The following is a 13,564-nucleotide window of genomic DNA, read 5'->3' on the forward strand; positions in this document are numbered from 1 at the left end:
ATTTACCACGTTTCATTTCTTTCTGAGGTTACCTTCTAGTAAATCTCAGAGCCAAACGTGGTACTCAGTCCTGGTTCCTTCATTTATTTCTCCCTCTTTTGTTGAACTTGGTTTTCAGTTCTTGTTTTTCTGCTTTTGCACGTGATCTTAATGTGCCTCTGGCCAGCTGTATTCCAGACTTACTGGAGAGAGATGGGTGCACTTTGATGCAGTGAAAAGACCAACCCCAATGTCACTACTGCCTCTTCTGCTTACAACTCCTGGAGCTACCATCCATTTATGTCCTTCTCAGTGAGGTTTGCCCCAAGCATTTGGTAAACTATATCTTTCAATTTACCTCCAAGCTTCCATCTCCCTGCCAGAGCTTTTGAAAACAGTGGTTAACCCTGCTTAGAGCATGGAGCTGTTCACTCCCTTGAGTCAGATTTTTATTTGAAAAGAAATTCAGCCTTAATAGTGCAGTACCACAAAATACAAAAGCAACTTCTTTGTGTGACAAACAACAATGAATGAGCAAAATGTCCTGGTTGTGCTTAAACAGTCTTTGGAGAAGACAGTTGTCATTTCTCTGAGACAGGAGACATCTAAAATACGGGGAAACACACACACCACCACCACCACCACCAATACTAACAATAACAAACTATGAATTCATAGTTCAATGTTTTTTTGGGGTTCCTTTGTATCACACTGAGGGGATCATAAAATAAAATACTTGATTAAAGTCTTTACTTTATGAATACCTCATTAGGCATCTGAAGCTAGAATTTACCTCAAGAATTTTACTTGGGGTTTGACATTTTTTGAATCATAACATGGGATTGTGAAGTTTAGTCACTGTTGATTCAAGTTTGCGGACAACAATAAAATGAAGAGGCTTAGTTCTTAGCACATTGAATTAGGGATTCAAACACTGTGTGTTTGTTCTGTGTTGCAAACTCATTTGTCCATTGGATTTTTAAGATCTAAATTGGTATTTAGCTACACCTATACCCTTTTCAGTTTATTAAAATTTATAAATCATGTATTTTTATTTCTAGAAAGTCTTTTTGCTTGGTCTCTAAATGACTTGCTTTCAGAGTATATCTTATTTTTAAAGTTCTTTTTGAACTCTTGCATCTATTCAATGTCAATAGAAGTCATCTCTTCTAAAGGCACACCCTTCTCCCTGAAAATCCTTAAATATGTTGTTATAAATTTTTTTGCTTGCTCATTTTTCTCTATAATTTCAGCAAAGGCACCATCAGGTTTGAAGGTCTGTGAAAGAGTAGGGAGCAAGAGAAGGGTGGAAGGCACAGCCATGTCGCCTCCCATGAGCCAGCTGTGAGCATGCCAGACAACCTGACTCTGCTGCTGGGGCACTAACTGAAGGCCTCTCCGCAGCTAGTCTCAGCCTAATAGAGTCAGTGCAGAGGCAATAGGACCCATTTGGCCTGGTCATATTCTAGGAGAATTGACAACCTCTAGCTTCAGTCATGTTTACACCTTCCAGAGAGGATGGTGGGAGAGAAAGGAAATCAGGAAGGCATGCTCAAGTTTCCATCATTTAAATCTCTGTCCAGATTTTGATGAGTTCCAGGAAAAAAAAATGGCAGCTGTGAATCGAAAGCGTTTTGCACCATGTCAAAGTGGAGTTCATCTTAAAAAATGTATAAATATTCAACATCAAGACACCTACCTGCATAATTCTTTGTGCAAACAAATCAGAAGGAAAAAACTGCAGGCGATCATGTAGATAGGTACAGAAATGTCATTGTTAAGATTTAGGGGGACCAGCAATTCCTAACAAGAACCCTAACAAAAGTGGAAATAAAAAATGAAGATTAGTTATAGACAAAATTTGTTAATAGTTATATATAGTTATAACATATCAAATATTGAAATGTTAAAGCCATTTTCCATAAAATTAAGAACAAAATGCAGATGGCAGCTATATTTCTCATAAGAAATGCAGCTTTGGAGACGATTTCAACCCTCATAAGACCATAACATAAAATCATTTATAAAATGCTAAAGAAAAAAATCAAAGAATATGAAATCACCTGTGTCAGAAAATACTATTTGAATAAAAACAATTGCTAGCATGCTGCATTAGTTTTCTATGCTGGGTAACAAATTATACAAATTTGGAGACTTGAAATGATATGTGGTTATTATCTCACAGTTTCTGTGGATCAGAGTACTGATATAGCTTATTCAATCCTCTGCTGAGGGTCTCATGAGACTACATTCCAGGTGTTAGTCAAGCTGTGTCCTCATCTATAGGCTCAGCAGTGGAAGAAACTGCTTCCAAGATCACTCAGGTAGTTGCCAGAATGTATTTCCTTGTAGTTATTGACTATGGCAGCTTGCTACTTCAAAATAAGCAATGGAGAGAGAGAGAGAGAGAGAGAATGTCTAGAGCGAATTGACTAGTTAGACACAGTTTTATGTTATCTCACATGCTGAAGAGAGTGACACTTCATTGCCTTTGCAATTGGTCAGAAGCAGGTCACAGTTTCTGCCTATACTCAAGGAGAGGGGGTTACATGAATACCAGGAGACAGGGACCATGAAGCCCATCTTAAAGTTCCATACCCCAGGAAACCAGTTTAGCAGTTACTTAAAAAGTTAAACAAAGGATTGTCATATGACCCAGCAATTCCACTTGTACATGCATATCCACAGCAACACTATTCATAATAGCCCAAAGTAAAGACAATCTGTATTAGTCAGGGTTCTCTAGAGGGACAGAACTAATAGGATATATGCATATATGAAGGGGGTTTATTAGGAAATATTGACTCACACGATCACAAGGTGAACTCTCAAAATATGCCATCTACAAGGTAAGGAACAAGGAAGCCAGTCTGAGTCCCAAAACCTCAAAAGCAGGGAAACCGACAGTGCAGCTTTCAGTCTGTGGCTGAAGGCCTGAGAGCCCCTGGCAAACCGCTGGTGTAAAGTCCAAGAGTGCAAAAGCTGAAGAACTTGGAGTCTGATGTTCGTGGGCAGGAAGCATGCAGCACGGGAGAAAGATGAAGGCTGGAAAACTTAGCAAATCGGCCTCTCCCACCTTCTTCCACCTTCTTCTTCCTGCTTTACTCTAGCCGCACTGGCAGTTGATTGGATGGTGCCCACCCACACTGAAGGTGGGTCTGCCTCTCCCAGTCCATTGACACAATTATTAATCTCCTTTGGCAACACCCTCACAGACACACCCAGGAACAATACTTTGAATCCTTCAATCCAATCAAGTTGACACTTAATACTAAACATACACAGTCCAAAGGTCCATCAACTGATACATAGACAAAATGTGGTATGTACATACAATTATTCAGTCTTAAAGAATGAAGCAGTATAACATACTGCGACATAAAAGAACCTTGAAAACATCATGCTAGGTGAAAGAATCCAGTCACAACAGGCCATGTATAGTACAATTCTGTTTATATGAAATGTCTAGATCAGTCAAATCCATACAGAAAGAATGTAGATCAGTGACTAAGAGAGGTTGGGGTTGAGAGGAATTGTTCTGACTGACAATAAATACAGGTTTCTTTTCAGAATGAAGGAAACATCCTAGAATTAGATAGTGTTGATGGTTGCACAACGTAGCGAATATACTAAAAGCACTTAACTATTTGTACATCCTCTGTGTGTATGTGTGTGTGTGTTTTTGTTTTTTTTTTTTGTTTGTTTTTTAGACAAATTCTCGCTCTCTTGCCCAGGCTGGAGTGTGCAGTGGTGCGATCTCGGCTCACTGCAACCTCCGCCTCCTGGATTCAAGCCATTCTCCTGCCTCAGCCTTCGGAGTAGCTGGAATTACAGGGGCATGCCACCACGTCCAGCTAATTTTGTATTTTTAGTAGAGATGAGGTTTCACCATGTTGGCCAGGCTGGTCTCAAACTCCTGAACTCAGGTGATCCGCGCACTTCGGACTTCAAAGTGCTAGGATTACAGGCGTGAGCCACCGTGCCCAGCTTATTTGGACATCTTAAAACATATGAAAACAAATGTTATGTTGTGTAAATTATATTTGAATTTTTTTAACAACTCTATACCACATACATGCCTAATTAATGTATACCTATACACAATTAACTTTTTTTTTAAACTTTAAGTTCTAGGGTACATGTGCACAACATGCAGGTTTGTTACATAGGTATGCATGTGCCATGTTAGTTTGCTGCACCCATCAACTCGTCATTTACATTAGATATTTGTCCTAATGCTATCCTTCCCCCAGCACCCCACCCCCCAACAGGCCCTGGTGTGTGATGTTCCCCTTCCTGTGTCCATGTGTTCTCATTGTTCAACTCCCACCTATGAGTGAGAACACGCAGTGTTTGGTTTTCGGTTCTTGTGATAGTTTGCTGAGAATGATGGTTTCCAGCTTCATCCATGTCCCTACAAAGGACATAAACTCATCCTTTTTTATGGCTGCATAGTATTCCATGGGGTATATGTGCCACATTTTCTTAATCCAGTCTATCATTGATGGACATTTGGGTTGGTTGCAAGTCTTTGCTATTGTGAATAGTGCTGCAATAAACATACGTGTGCATGTGTCTTTATAGTAGCATGATTCATAATCCTTTGGGTATATACCGAGTAATGGGATCACTGGGTCAAATGGTATTTCTAGTTCTAGATCCTTGAGGAGTCGCCGTACTATCTTCTACAATGGCTGAAGTAATTTACACTCCCACAAACACCGTAAAGGTGTTCCTATTTCTCCACACCCTCTCCAGCATCTGTTGTTCCCTGACTTTTTAATAATTGCCATTTTAACTGGCATGAGCTGGTATCTCATTGTGGTTTTGATTTGTAATTCTCTGATGTACGAGTGATGATGAGCATTTTTTCATGTGTCTGTTGGCTGCATAAATGTCTTCTTTTGAGAAGTGTCTGTTCATATCCTTTGCCCACTTTTTGATGGAGTTGTTTTTTTCTTGTAAATTTGTTTAAGTTCTTTGTATATTCTGTATACCCTTTGTCAGATGGGTAGATTGCAAAAATTTTCTCCCATTCTGTAGGTTGCCCGTTCACTCTGATGGTAGTTTCTTTTGCTGTGCAGAAGCTCTTCAGTTTAATTAGATCTCATTTGTCAATTTTGGCTTCTGTTGCCATTGCTTTTTGTGTTTTAGTCATGAAGTCTTCACCCATGCCTATGTCCTGAATGGTATTGCCTAGGTTTTCTTCTAGGGTTTTTATGGTTTTGGGTCTTGAGTTAATTGTTGTATAGGGTATAAGGAAGGGATCCAGTTTCAGCTTTCTACATATGGCTGGCCGGTTTTCCCAGCACCATTTATTAAATAGGGGATCCTTTCCCTATTGCTTATTTTTGTCAGGTTTGTCAAAGATCTGATGGTTGTAGATGTGTGGTGTTATTTCTGAGGCCTCTGTTCTCTTCCATGGGTCTATATATCTGTTTTGGTACCAGTACCATGCTGTCTTGGTTACTGTAGCCTTGTAGTAACAAAGTTTGACAAAAATTTTGTTTAGTAACAAGTGATAAAAATTGACAAAAAAAAAAGTTTGAAGTCAGGTAACATGATGCCTCCAGCTTTGTTCTTTTGGCTTAGGATTGTCATGGCTATGTGGGCTATTTTTTGGTTCCATATGAAGTTTAATGTAGTTTTTCCAATTCTGTGAAGAAAGTCATTGGTAGCTTGATGGGGATAGCACTGAATCTATAAATTACCTTGGGCAGTATGGCCATTTTCATGATATTGATTCTTCCTATCTATGAGCATGGAATGTTCTTCCATTTGTTTGTATCCTCTTTTATTTCATTGAGCAGCAGTTTGTAGTTCTCCTTGAAGAGGTCCTTCATTTCCCTTGTAAGCTGGATTTCTAGGTATTTTATTCTCTTTGTAGCAATTGTGAATGGGAGTTCACTCATGATTTGGCTCTCTGTTTGTCTGTTATTGGTGTATAGGAATGCTTGTGATTTTTGCACATTGATTTTGTATCGAGCCTTTGCTGAAGCTGCTTATAAGCTTAAGGAGATTTGGGGCTGAGACAATGGGGTTTTCTAAATATACAATCATGTCGTCTGCAAACAGAGACAATTTGACTTCCTCTTTTCCTAATTGAATACCCTTTATTTCTTTCTTTTGCCTGATTACCCTGGCCAGAACTTCCAACACTATGTTGAATACGAGTGGTGAGAGAGGTCATCCTTCTCTTGTGCAGGTTTTCAAAGGGAATGCTTCCAGTTTTTGCCCATTTAGTATGATATTGGCTGTGGGTTTGTCATAAATAGCTCTTATTATTTTGAGATACATTCTATCAATACCTTTTCTGCATCTATTGAGATAATCATGTGGTTTTTGTCGTTGGTGGTTGGTTCTGTTTATGGGATGGATTACATTTATTGATTTGCATATGTTGAACCAGCCTTGCATCTCAGGGATGAAGCCGACTTGATCGTGGTGGATAAGCTTTTTGATGTGCTGCTGGATTTGGTTTGCCAGTATTTTATTGTGGATTTTCGCATTGATGTTCATCGATCTCTTTTTTTTGTTGTGTCTCTGCCAGGCTTTGGTATCAGGATAATGCTGGCCTCTTAAAATGAGTTAGGGAGGATTCCCTCTTTTTCTGTTGATTGGAATAGTTTCAGATGGAATGGTACTAGCTTCTCTTTGTACCTCTGGTAGAATTCGGCTGTGAATCCGTCTGGTCCTGGACTTGTTTTGTTGGTAGGCTATTAATTATTGCCTCAATTTCATAACCTGTTATTGGTCTATTCAGAGATTCAACTTCTTCGTGGTTTAGTCTTGGGAGGGTGTATATGTCCAGGAATTTATCCGTTTCTTCTAGATTGTCTAGTTTATTTGTATAGAGGTGTTTATCATATTCTCTGATGGTAGTTTGTATTTCTGTGGGATCAGTAGTGATATCCTGTTTATCATTTTTTATTGCTGTCTGTTTGATTCTTCTCTCTTTTCTTGTTTATTAGTCTTGCTAGCAGTCTATCTATTTTGTTGATCTTTTCAAAAAACCAGCTCCTGGAATCACTGATTTTTTTGAATGGTTTTTTGTGTCTCTATCTCCTTCAATTCTGCTCTAATCTTAGTTATTTCTTGCCTTCTGCCAGCTTTTGAATTTGTTTGCTCTTGCTTCTCTAGTTCTTTTAATTGTGATGTTAGGGTGTCTATTTTATATCTTTCCTGCTTTCTCTTGTGGGCATTTAGTGCTATAAATTTTCCTCTACACAGTGCTTTGAATGTGTCCCAGAGATTTTGGTATGTTGTGTCTTTGTTCTCATTGGTTTCAAAGAACATCTTTATTTCTGCCTTCATTTCGTTATTTGCCCAGTAGTCATTCAGGAGCAGGTTGTTCAGTTTCCATGTAGTTGTGTGGTTTTGAGTGAGTTTCTTAATCGTGAGTTCTAATTTGATTGCACTGTGGTCTGAGAGACAGTTTGTTGTGATGTCTGTTCTTTTACATTTGCTGAGGAGTGCTTTTCTTCCAATTATGTGGTCAATTTTAGGATAAGTGTGATGAGGTGCTGAAAAGAAGGTATATTCTGTTGATTTGGGGTGGAGAGTTCTGTAGATGTCTATTAGGTCAGCTTGGTGCAGAGCTGAGTTCAAGTCCTGGATATCCTTGTTAACCTTCTGTCTTGTTGATCTGTCTAATATTGACAGTGGGTGTTAGAGTCTCCCATTATTATTGTGTGGGAGTCTAAGTCTCTTTGTAGGTCTCTAAGCACTTGCTTTTTGAATCAGGGTACTCCTGTATATTGTATTGGGTGTATATATGTTTAGGATAGTTAGCTCTTCTTATTGAATTGATCTTTTTGCCATTATTTAATGACCTTCCTTGTCTCTTTTGATCTTTGTTGGTTTAAATTCTGTTTTATCAGCGACTAGGATTGCAACCCCTGCTTTTTTTTTTTTTTTTTTTTGCTTTCCTTTTGCTTGGTAGATCTTCCTCCATCCCTTTATTTTGAGCCTATGTGTGTCTGCATGTGAGATGGGTCTCCAGATTACAGCACACTGATGGGTCTTGACTCTTTATCCAATTTGCCAGTCTGGGTCTTTTAATTTGGGCATTTAGCCCATTTACATTTAAGGTTAATATTGTCATGTGTGAATTTGATCCTGTCATTATGATGTTAGCTGATTATTTTGCCCATCGATTGATGCAGTTTCTTTATAGCATCAATGGTCTTTATAATTTGGCATGTTTTTGCAGTGGCTGGCACCAGTTGTTCCTTTCCATGTTTAGTGCTTCCTTCAGGAGCTCTTGTAAGGCAGGCCTGGTGGTGACAAAATCTCTCAGCATTTCCTTGTCAGTAAAGGATTTTATTTTTCCTTCACTTATGAAGCTTAGTTTGGCTGGATATGAAATTATGGTTTGAAAATTCTTTTCCTTAAGAGTGTTGAATTTTGGCCCCCTCTCTCTTCTGGCTTGTAGGGTTTCTGCTGAGAGATCCACTGTTAGTCTGATGGGCTTCCCTTTGTGGGTAAGCCAACCTTTCTCCCTATCTGCCCTTAACATTTTTTCCTTCATTTCAACTTTGGTGAATCTGACAATTATGTGTCTTGGGGTTGCTCTTCTCAAGAATCTTTGTGGTGTTCTCTGTATTTCCTGAATTTGAATGTTGGCCTGCCTTGCTAGGTTGTGGAAGTTCTCCTGGATAATATCCTGAAGAGTATTTTCTAACTTGGTTCCATTTTCCCCGTCACTTCCAGGTACCCCAATTAAATGTAGATTTGGTCTTTTCACATAGTCCCATATTTCTTGGAGGCTTTGTTTTTTTTCACTCTTTCTTCTCTAATCTTGTCTTCTCACTTTATTTCATTAATATGATCTTCAATCACAGATATCCTTTCTTCCTCTTGATCGAATCAGCTATTGAAGCTTGTGCCTGCATCATGAAATTCTCGTGCTATGATTTTCAGCTCCATCAAGTCATTTAAGGTCTTCTCTACACTGTTTATTCTACTTAGCCATTCGTCTAACCTTTTTTCAAGGTTTTTAGCTTCCTTGTGATGGGTTAGAACAAGCTCCTTTAGCTTGAAGAAGTTTGTTTTTACTGATCTTCTGAAACCTACTTCTGTCAACTCGTCAAACTCATTCTCCCTCCAGTTTTGTTCTGTTGCTGGAGAGGAGCTGCATTCCTTTGGAGGAGAAGAGGTGCTATGGTGTTTAGAATTTTCAGCTTTTCTGCTCTGATTTCTGCCCATCTTTGTGGTTTTTATCTACCTTTGGTCTTTGATGTTGGTGACTTACAGATGGGGTTTGGTGTGGATGTCCTTTTTGTTGATATTGATGCTATTCCTTTCTGTTTGTTAGTTTTCCTTCTAACAGGCCCCTCAGCTGCAGGTCTGTTGGAATTTTCTGGAGGTCCACACCAGACCCTGTTTGCCTGGGTATCACCAGCAGAGGCTGCAGAACAGCAAATATTTCAGAACCGCAAATACTGTTGCCTGATTTTACCTCTGGAAGTTTCATCCCAGAGGGGCACCCACCTGTATGAGGTGTCTGTCAGCCTCTACTGGGAGGTGTCTCCCAGTCATGCTACATGGGGGTCAGGGACCCACTTGAGGAGGCAGTCTGTCTGTTCTCAGAGCTCAAACGCTGTGCTGGGAGAACCACTGCTCTCTTCAGAGCTATCAGACAGGTATGTTTAAGTGTGCAGAAGTTGTCTGCTGCCTTTTGTTCAGCTATGCCCTGCCCAGAGAGGTGGAGTCTAGAGAGGCAGTAGGCCTTGCTGAGCTGCGGTGGGCTCCACCCAGTTCGAGCTTCCCTGCAGCTTTGTTTACCTACTCAAGCCTCAGCAATGGCAGATGCCCCACCCCCGCCAGGCTGCAGCCTCGCTGGTGGATCTCAGACTGCTGTGCTAGCAGTGAGCAAGGCTCCATGGGCGTGGGACCTGCTGAGCCAGGCATGGGAGGGAATCTCCTTGTCTGCTGGTTGCAAAGACAATGGGAAAAGTGCAGTATTTGGGCAGAAGTGTACTGTTCCTCCAGGTACAGTCTGTCACAGCTTCCCGTGGCTAGGAAAGGGAAATCCCCCAACCCCTTGCACTTCCTGCATGAGGTGACGCCCCACCCTGCTTTGGCTCACCCTCCATGGGCTGCACCCACTGTCCAACCAGTCCCAGTGAGATGAACCAGGTACCTCAGTTGGAAATGCAGAAATCTCTCGTCTTCTGTGTTGATCTCACTGGGAGCTGCAGACTGGAGCTGTTCCTATTTGGCCATCTTGGAAGCGACCTGGAAACTTCTATTCCAAAATTAACTTTTCAATATAATAGAAACATCCCATTAGAAATAAAGGAAAACTATATTCATAATAGTAATAAAATGTTTAATTATCTATGATTCATTTTAACAAGAATAGGAAGATCTATGAAGAAAATGATAAGAAATAATAGTATCAAATACCAGTATTTACAAAATTGATGCTTAATACAAAATAATTAAAATCTTAATGAACTTTTAAAACTAGATACATATTTTTAAAGTCATTATGAAATAATCAATGTGTAAAAATAGCTAAGAAAATTATGATAAGAAAATTCCTGGATAGTAAAACTTAATTTAAAAACTTCCTATAAACAAAATAGTGTGTTCTTGACCCATTTATTCAGTGGAACAGAATTAAAGGTTTTGAAATAGATTCAAGTAAAAATGAGAAGTTAATATGGTACTTTGTTTCAGTGGATAAAGAGTGTTTATTTAAAAAATGATTCAGATATACAGGCAAGATTAAAGCAAATTTAGGTCCTTTACCTCATATATATATTTGATATTTTATATATATTATATATGATATTTTATATATATGATATTATATATATCCATAGTCCATGTTGATTAAATATATAGGAAAAGAAGAAGGAAAAATGCATTAGAAAAAGCTAGGGGAAATATCTCATTACGGAAGGAAAGAAAGAAACTCAGGGGTAAAAACAATAGTAGGTATTTCTAATCATAGTAGGTTAAATATGTATAATGATGGATATATATACTAACTATGTTATATAACAATATGCATTAACTATACACACAAACATATCTATATATATGTAAAGTAAATATTATTGACAGATGTGTATGCTTAAAAAATAGACAGATAATACATAAGTAGAAGTTTTTCTGACTTCTCAGACAGGAAAAGAGTTAATATTGCTAAAATCTTGAGAGTGTATTCAGGCCCATCAGAGAAAAACACAACTCAAAAGAAAAATGGACAGATGTGAATAGGAAAGTCAAAGAAGATTAATCCAAGCAGACTATACACATATTGAATGATGCCAACCCTCACTAGTATTGAGGGAAAGGCAAATTAAAGCAGCAATAAGATAATATTTTTCACCATTAGACTCTAAAAATTAAAGTGATCATACCCAGTAGTTATAACTTTTTGAAAAATACAACTCATTAGAGCACCTTTATTAACTCCAGAAATAGAAAGACTATATAAAATAGAAAGATTAGTTTAAAATCAGCACTGTGCTGGTAAGGGCAGCCACGATTCCAGAAACACTAATTGCTGGGTAGACTCATTACTGATTAAATAAGAAACCTCAAACACCATTAGACAATTGTGATTAAATGTATGTCGTTCTAACTGAATGCATTGTTTATTGCCTTCTACTGAATCAGCAGGTCACCTGCCTGTTTTGTATATTTGAAAAGGGCACATCTATGCAGATCTCAGGTTCCCTGTTGTATGACATACTCCTTCACCACCTTCAAATACTACCTTTTAGGTTATAACATTTAAAAAGAAAGTGGCACTTCCACTTCACCTGCTCAGCAAGTGAATTCCATAACATCTTATAGAGTGATGAGTAAACAATTATTAGAAAAAATATCACATGCTTTTCATTCAGCAATCCCACTTTGAGACTATCTTCTATGAAAATAGGAGCATCATATTTAAGGACGTTAATGGAAGCATTATTATTATTATTTTTTTTTTTTTGAGACTGAGTCTCGCTCTGTCGCCCAGGCTGGAGTGCAGTGGTATGATCTCGGCTCACTGCAAACTCCGCCTCCTGGGTTCATGCCATTCTCCTGCCTCAGCCTCCCGAGTAGCTGGGACTACAGGTGCCCGCCACCACACCCGGCTAATTTTTTGTATTTTTAGTAGAGATGGGGTTTCACTGTGTTAGCCAGGATGGTCTCGATCTCCTGACCTTGTGACCCTCCCGCCTCGGCCTTACAAAGTGCTGGGATTACAGGCGTGAACCACCGCACCCGGCCTGGAAGCATTATTTTAAATAGCAACATATTGGAAATATGAACACTCATCAGTAGTTGTGCTTTCAAGAATCGTGTAATATCCATCATATAGAACATTATGCAGCTATCCAAAAAAATGATTCAGACCCTGTCATCCTAAATGGATGCCTGTAATGCTTAATGAAAGAAGCAAGTTATCTAGTATTTTCATTATTTTTGTAAAAATAAAACACAGCATAATGACTACACCAAATGCTTTCATCTGTGAATGTGTGGTCTAGCTGTGTTCTTTCTCAGCCATTGGGAAGGGTGAGCACTGACCCTAACAGACTATTGATATTTGTTGCCTTAAATCTGTAAGAAAAGTGAAATGGGAAGAGAGAGAAGTTATTTCCTTTTTTGCTGTATCTTGCTTTCTTCTACCAGCTATAATGGGTTTGTGTTATTTTGCTGTACAAAGAAAGAAACAGAAAATGTAAAAGAACAGTATCTTTGGTTGGCTGATAACTTTTCCCAGTTATTTATGTACTTGTTTTTGTTTTGTACTTCTTACTGCATTTAGATGTATTTTCAAAATGGAGCAGAGATAAATGTAAATTCTTTTTTTTTAATTTGAACCAGAAGCCTAGATTTTGTTTTAAATAATCACTCTGGTCAAACTTCTATTATCTATCTCCCACTTGGTGGGACAGAGCCCCTATGAATAAAATTAGCCCCATGTGGAGAAAGAAAGGGTGTTCTGAGTTGGGCTGGCCTGGCAGTAACTGAGAGAGGTTTGGGGAAATGCGATTGCACCAGGCAAAGACCTTTCAAGGACAATCAAAATTGAAAACTCGAGCAGACAAACCCTGTGTGGTTTTCCCAAACGTACTTGGAAAAGGAGAGGTGTCTTCCAGCCCAGGTCCTGGGCATGGCTTCTGTCTCACTCTGCAAGAGACATAAAAATTTCCCCACAAGTTGAGAGGACCTCAAGGCCTTTTCCCAGTATATGAAGTGTGATGGAGAGAAAATATTATTTTGGAACAAAGCCTTGGCATGTGTTGTTGGAAGAGCTTCTGTAGCATGAGAAATAATCTTTCTCTCTAAACATGTGAAATACTTCTCCAATAAAATCATTCAAGCCTAGAGTTTGTTGTTATTGTTTATTTTTCTGTTTTGGGGTAGTTAAACACTTTTTCCTTGATTGTTTTTTATGTAGGCTTTACATTCCAAGTTGAGATTGTTTGCTAACAAAAAGAATTTTCAGTTCACTTCATCAGTATTTCATATTTATTAGAAAAAACTAATATCCTTTGTAACATAGAGTTTTGTTTTCCCATTTTGGTTGTAATTCTGTCATATTTGCCTAGTTTTCAAAAAGTTTATATAT

The 13,564-nt window shown here is 38.6% G+C and overlaps 1 protein-coding gene across 12 annotated transcripts in view; it reads left to right on the forward strand.

Annotated features, from left to right (window-relative positions):
- LOC134807944 (uncharacterized) overlaps window positions 1-13,564 on the forward strand; it is a 359,665-nt gene that overhangs the window by 246,604 nt on the left and 99,497 nt on the right. The gene's annotated exons all lie outside the window — the stretch shown is intronic.

Source organism: Pan troglodytes, chromosome 12 (genome assembly GCF_028858775.2).
Source record: "Pan troglodytes isolate AG18354 chromosome 12, NHGRI_mPanTro3-v2.0_pri, whole genome shotgun sequence".
In the NCBI taxonomy this organism is placed as follows: domain Eukaryota; kingdom Metazoa; phylum Chordata; class Mammalia; order Primates; family Hominidae; genus Pan; species Pan troglodytes.